This window comes from Oxyura jamaicensis, chromosome 15 (genome assembly GCF_011077185.1).
Source record: "Oxyura jamaicensis isolate SHBP4307 breed ruddy duck chromosome 15, BPBGC_Ojam_1.0, whole genome shotgun sequence".
NCBI classification, from domain to species: Eukaryota; Metazoa; Chordata; class Aves; order Anseriformes; family Anatidae; genus Oxyura; species Oxyura jamaicensis.
Window position 1 is genome coordinate 10,017,233 of NC_048907.1, and position 7,139 is coordinate 10,024,371.

General features: G+C 39.7%; 1 long non-coding RNA gene across 1 annotated transcript in view; it reads right to left on the reverse strand.

The window, feature by feature from the left end:
• LOC118174809 overlaps nt 1-2,456 on the reverse strand; it is a 30,881-nt gene extending 28,425 nt beyond the window's left edge. The window contains exon 1 of the long non-coding RNA XR_004754780.1: nt 2,332-2,456. This is a non-coding gene — a long non-coding RNA (uncharacterized LOC118174809). The remainder of the gene's footprint in view (nt 1-2,331) is intronic.
• Nucleotides 2,457-7,139: the final 4,683 nt, after the last annotated feature.

Consider the following 7,139-nt stretch of genomic DNA (forward strand, 5'->3'; position numbering starts at 1 on the left):
AATGTTTTTAAGAAGTTGACTCAGACATCTAGTAAAAAAATTAAATACAAGATCAGCCACAAGGTGGAGCCAGTACAGTAGCAGGAGTATCTTCCCAGTTGAAGAAAATGTGTGTTACTTTGTCTCCCTCAGTATTTCAGTAGTATCAGCATCTTTAAGAGGATTGTTCACTTTTCACAGTTAGTGAGATAGCATTGGAGAAAACCCAAACCAGGTAGTTAGGGTGAAAAATTCATATATAAAGCAACCCATCCAACAAATGAAACTCTTGCATCTAATCTGATCAAGAAAGCTATAAATCAGTGATGCTTTTTTCCTGACACTGACCTAAGGCAGCCTTTGGACTCAGTTGCATTCTCTGTGGGTTTATAAAATTAAGTGACTTGAGGAAAAGAAAGAATGATGGGGGGGAGGAAGGGTGTCTGGGGGGGAAAGGGTATTCTTTTAAATAGGTCTGTGGGGTGGCCTAGCATTATTATTAGGCTAATTACCGTGTTATCTCTTCACAGAAGTCCATTTTGTTTACATTCTCTTAAAGTCAATGATTTTTCAAATCTAATTTGCATTTAATCTATTAGAGAAAGTTTTCTTTAAGTTCCTAGTAAGTTATTGAAAGTGTTTTTATAGCTCAAAAAATAAATTCAACTCAGCATCTCTGATGTATCTGAAATGCTATTTGCAATTCAGGGAAGGCAAAAGACTCATCAGAAGTATATTTCCATCTCTGTAAGTGTTCTCTGGGCTTTAAACTTTGCAAATCTGCTTGCTTAGAAAGAAAGATGAGAATAAGAAAGCATTCATGTCCTTGAAGTCAGAACATCAATTCTGAAATGCATCTGGGGATCCTAATGAAGAATCAATTGAGCACCTAGCAATTAGCCAAACAGATAGATATGATCATCAGGCTGTCAAAATAGGTAAATAACAGTCCTGTGTTTGACTATTGGAATCCACAGTTCAAGAAATCATTTGATAACTTGGAGGATGATCTGAGAAAATATATAAAGACAACTCATAAATTGAAAAATGTGTTTTATAAAAGGCTATACCCAAAAGGATGTTTATACTAAGTTCCATTGTCTCTTCAGTCTTACAGATGAAGGAATAGAGAGCTAAAAGGTAAAACTAAATACATTAAAGGGAAAAATAACGCGTATATCTTTATTGATTAGAGTAATTAATGACTGGAACAACAAAATAATTTGTAAATTGAGACAGGATGTCCCAGGATGTTTTCCTGATGGTTGTTTTCCTGATGGATATCCTATGATTCTGTGCTTCTGTGTTCTGGTTTAAATGATGAGTAATATAATGATGAGTGACATGGTTTCTAACTTGCAACAAATTACAGTGGTCCCTTTGATCCTATTTATCTGTGAAACTATACAGTAGTTTCACAGCTTGTGCTGGATGCCCTAATCTAGATGGGATATAAAATGAGAATGGAAGAGTAAGTCTAGGTTTTAAAATGAGAAACACACCTCATGGAAGACAGAAAGATAAAGAAAGAAAAAGAGAGAGAGAGAGAGAGAGAGAAACTAAACAAATCTTAAACAGAAAAACTTGAATCCCTGCCTTTAGCCAACTCTTTTGCATATATAGGCAAGCATATGCAGAATGTATTTATACAAAACACGTATCAACAGAAAATGAATCTCTAGTTTTCTACAGCTACCAAAACACAGGTTTAACTTCTCAGATATGTAATAGCTGCCTAATATAGCCAGAGTGTGTAGCTACATGAAGATGACAATCCTACATAATAGTGGATTTTACAAAATATATGTGTACACTGAAAGAACTTCTATAGTTCTTTTTATTCTACTACCTTTTCCTTTTACCTTAGAGAAATGTAGCTTCTGCTTTCTTTATTGATAAATACAGACAATGCATGCTAACATCTGGTTTTGTGCTTTAAACCACTATAGTTCTTGTAAAGTGCAATTAGTTTGTATGCGTTGCTCTGCTGGTTTATTGTGTTGCCACTCTTATTTGCATACTAAATTGAGATTCAAATGTTCCACTACACTGTGTAATTTACTCACCAGGAGTGAATAGCTGCAAAACTGATGATATGCCATTTCCAGTCTCATCATGATAAAGAGCCGTCTGATTCTTGTCTACAGTCCAGGTATATCTCACTGAAGGTACAACCTAGCCCCCTCTGCTTTCAGAATCACCCACCCACTTTCAGAGGGTCAGAATAGTTCTGTCTTTTCAGTTTTTGGATATGATCTAAACCCCCCAAAGCAGCTTGGGATAGCTTATAATAAACGTTACTCTTTCAGAGATCAGGGGAATGATACAGAATCGCAGGACTTCCCAACTTACTGAACTATGCAGGTAGCTGCTTGCAGTCCCTGCAGTCCCTCCACGTTTTGAGCAGTTCTTCTGCTTTTGAGGACAGTCAGAACTTCATGAAACCAGCATCCTTTTCTCTCCACAGCTTACCTAGTACGAGAAACAATTTTATGGCTGACACTTGTGATCACCCTTTCATTACTGTGCTCCTATCAAATAGACAGAGGATGATTCTCTTTATTGGTCTTATATTTTTGTTTAAAGACCAAAAGGAGTATATAACAAAACCTGAGCTGTTAAAATCTCCTGCTACTGTTAATCATGCAGTGAATGAATTCTAAATCTCAGCTAAGTACAAAGGTATTCTGAAGCTTGAAAGGCTTATACACTGGCTAACTCCCTAGTGAACATCTCAGCCTTAGGTAAAACACTTGTATATCTGTCAGCCTGAATATTAGAAAAGTTTAGTTAACATCTGGTTTTGGTATTTCAAAAGTCACACAAGAAATTAAAGAAGCATTTCCATGATGATGGTGGTGGGGAAAAGAGCGATTCAGATCTTGCAGATAACAAATCACCCTCTAGTGGTATATATTTCACCCCAATGATTAGAGACAATGTATACACCTGAATTGGGCATCTGAAGTGGTGGATGCAAATTTTTTTCCACCTTACCTCTATCTATATGTATATGAGCATATGTCCACATCCGTTCCTACATAAAATCGTGATAAAAAATATAGCCCCCAAATTTCTCTGCCTATTGTCCACTTGAGGATGCCTTGAGACTTCAAAATATTTTGAGATAGCTGACCCTATCACTTGATATTCTCTGATCCATTGAAGCAGTAGCTTCACTGCAACTTTTCTGCTTGCAGGTTTTACATTGGTGTTGTAGTACAATCAAATACTTGTAATGGTTTCAAAAATCATGCCAAATGAAAAGACAGTAATATCCTTGTTTGCCCTAAATACCTCCCTGCACACAGTGCTAGACAAATAACTAAAATATGCTGTGACAAGCACCAGTATAATTTGTTTATGAACTAACAGTGAGCTGTTTTGCAATTAATGCATAATATTATCTTTTCATATTATATAATCAGAAGTTTGTTCTACTTTTGTCTCTTCCCATAAGTTATCTCCACAAAGAAATACCAGCTAGCTAGTACCAACTAGCTTTTTTTTTGTTTATTTCTTTCCCAATTTCATTTTAAAGACCAACACCCTTTACAACATTCATTATATGTCAGCTATTTCTATATTACACTCCTTAACCTGGCTGCTGCCAAGAAGAAGATGCATATTCTTTTTCTTGGAGAATCTGGGAGAACACAGTGTTATAAACCTGAGTAACTCAGAAGAGCAAGCTCTTTTCTTTCCCTTCCGTCCGTCCTTCCGTCCTTCCTTCCTTCCGTCCTTCCTTCCTTCATCTAAAAAAATGTTTTCCTCTTTCTGTAGTCTTCTTTCAGCTAAAGCAAAGACCACAGATCTTGACAATTCTGAGACCAATTGATTTTTAAAAAATTTGGTTAAAGTTTCCAAATGTTTGAGGAACAAAGGAAGGAATGATCCTGAAATTCTTTCTCAGTTTAGATGCCTTTAATAATCCTTCCTGCCTCTACTTGTCACATTTGGAGTTTGCCTAGTTTCCAGAATGGCTTATGGTTTTTAATACAATTCACCTACTAGTTCTCTTTCTAACGTGCTAATCCACAAAGACAATGACTGAGTGCCAGTTCTACAGCTCCCGTTACCCAGTGACTTGCAGAACTACAGACCATAACCTTGATTAGAACCCTTAATAAGAAACAGTAACATATCCCTGCTCCTATTACAGAATTATATTTAAACTGAAGTTTCATGATGCATAGCACGCAACAGAAACATAGGCAAGAGTTGTCAGACTGTCAAAATCAGTGCCATTAAAGTGCTGTGCATTATATTACTGATGATGATATGGTTGTGATATAATTAGGACACTATGCAGGATTTAGCAGTAGTAGTATGACATCTGCTTTGCTAATCAAGATTCGAGCTCAGCTGTGAAAGGCAGACCACCCTAAAATAATCCAAACACCCCAGAGACTGAGATTCAGCATTTCTCAATTTCTTCCATGCTTTTTAAGTTATTTTGCTATCCCAGTGGACTACGCCCAGTACTGTCAAGTACATCACATTGTACCAGAGGTTCATTCGTATAAGCAACTTTAACCTGCTACTGAAGGCATTGAATACATCCTTGACATGTCTTTATCTTAAAAAAAGAGAGAGAGAAAGGGATGGTATTCTAACAGTGCAGCTTGTGTATTTGTTACTAGGGAAACAAATAGCAAAGAGAAAGAAACCCTCAGTGTCCTTGTCATTTGGATCTTTCAGAGGAGAAGCAGAGCTTGTGTTAAAACAATGGAAACATTGTTCTACTTTCAGGATCCTTCGCTGTCCTCACTGAATGACAGACACTTCTTTCTCCCCCTTGTCCATCTTGTCATCTCTGAAAAGGAGAACCCCTTCTATGATCAGGATTGGACTGCTGGGATTTTTTTTTTAATCCCCATGTAGAGTTAAATCCTGTGCCTGCGTAACCTGTTCAGTTCCTAACACCTAAGCCAAGATGACAGCATGTCTCTCGAGGTAAACAGAAGAGACTCCTGGTATCTGCACATCCACTCTGCAGAAAAGTATGTACAGCAGCACAGGTGGTCCCATGTTTGCACTCCTTTGAGTCAGTGCTGAACCAGAGCGTGGCATCTGAGCAGCAAGACACCAGAGAGGGAAAGGTACTGCAGCATTTGCCACATCTCAGAACCAGGACCTCGTGCAGCCACAGTCACTAATGGGGACTGTGCACATGTGGTATCAGGGCCTTTGGGGGCTGTGTGCTGTGACAGGAGCTTTGCCACCAGTTCAGCGAACCTGTGAGGTGCAGTCACAGCTTATGTGGACTGACGCAGATGTGGGATGGGGAGCACTACCTGCAGAAATCAATTTTTTTTTTTTTTTTTATTGTGACCTTCTGCTTGTTGCTTAATATTCCTCATTCCTAACCCCAAAACAACAACAACAAAAAGAGGATAAAAGTTGAAACTATGGTAAACATACTGTGGTATGGTAGTGTAAAACACAATATAAATATTAACTGCTATTAAAAAGCTGAAGCATAACTTCTGAAGTATGCATGCAGTATTTTTTAGGCGATGGTATGGGAGCAGGCTGAGTGCATAGGGTATAGGATCAGCTGTATCAGCTGTCCGTCTGACTAAGGGAGAGTAGTAACAGGCCCCTTAAAATTAAGTACAAGAAATAGCTTGTTACAAATTTGTAAAAGTTGGTTATGGGATATTATTATCTTTTTACTGGCTGAAGCTCTTTATCAAGAAGATTTATGTAGTCTCCACACTATATTTAATGTAATTTCTCTGCTTGGTTACGCTACATCCCTGCCTCTTTCTCCATTCCGATTATTATCTTGTTGTATGCCTTTATCGTACGCCTCATCTAACTCATCGGTGGCAACTGGATTAGGAAGCCTGAATTGGTGCTCTCTGAAGTGCAGCTAAGTAAGTCAAATGGATTATCACCTTTCCCCTTTTCACAAGACTGCAGCTACCAGCACTGGAGCTGGTGAGATGACAGGGAAATTGCAATAAAGCCTACTGGCCATACTTTTGCAGATGTTTGTTTCCTGCTGTTTTGCCAATACAGATTTCATTTTTTTTTATTGTGCCAGCATGACTTTTTTGTACTGTTCTTCAAGAATGGCCATTAATTTGGTGTTAAAGAAGAAGCATATAACAACAACAAAAAAAGTATAAATACATGAAATATATAGAATTTAATATTTTGATTGGCAGAATAAAATAAACTAACACGTGGTTTAATGATTGTAGCCGCTAACTGAACTGTAACGGATCCTATTTCTCTAAAATTCTGCAAAGTACCAAAGCCCCTCAGGTCAAAATAAATAATAATAATAAAAAAAATAAAATAGAAGATTTAAAGAAAGATGTTGGTACTGACAAGAAGAGAAAGAGGTGAAGTTAGCTTTATGGATGCTGTATTTATGTAGCAGGACAGACGAGCCCTGCCTCGAGGTACAAAGTGTGACAGCTTCGACACGGACTTGGTCAGTTTGTGTCTCTGCAGTCTGAGCTTGGGTAAATAGAAGAGTGCAAAATAAATAGAAGAGCCAAAATAAACTAGGGGCTAGCTTTTATTTGCTTTTATTATTTTTTTTTTTTTTTTTAAGGAAAGCAAGATCAGCGCTAAGAGACCTGGATGCTTCAGAAACTGCTTGTTTGTGAATCATGTTTCAATGTTCGAACGTGTTTTTATGCCTCGAAACGTGCACATTGTTTATCTGTAAGCGCCGAGCCCTTCCCCAAACTCCTCTTCCAGAAACAAATGCTCCGGCCCCTTCTACTCAGGCTCCAGCAAGGCATACTTTTCTTGACGCTTTTTCCCCACAGCACCAAACGTTTACAGACCGATGCCATCTCCTAGCCCTTTACCTACTTCCAGCAGCCGCCTGACAGACCAGCCACCTCCGTTGGGCACACCTGTAACCTCCCCGGAGAACGCTCGGGGCTGCCCCGGCGGCAGCTCCCCTCACGGCGGCAGCTCCCCTCACGGCTCCCTCAGCGGGGCCGCGCTGACGCCCGCCCTCCGCGCGCTTCCCGCCTCGGGGCGGGGGGGGGAGGGAGGGGGGTCGTGAGGAACGGGGGAGGGGGCGCTCGTTGCACGCGCCCAACGGCCCCGCGGGTGGGCGGGGCCAAGGAGCCCGCCCTCCGCATTGGCCCCGCCCCTCCCTCCACCACAAAGCCGACAGGGGCGGAGCT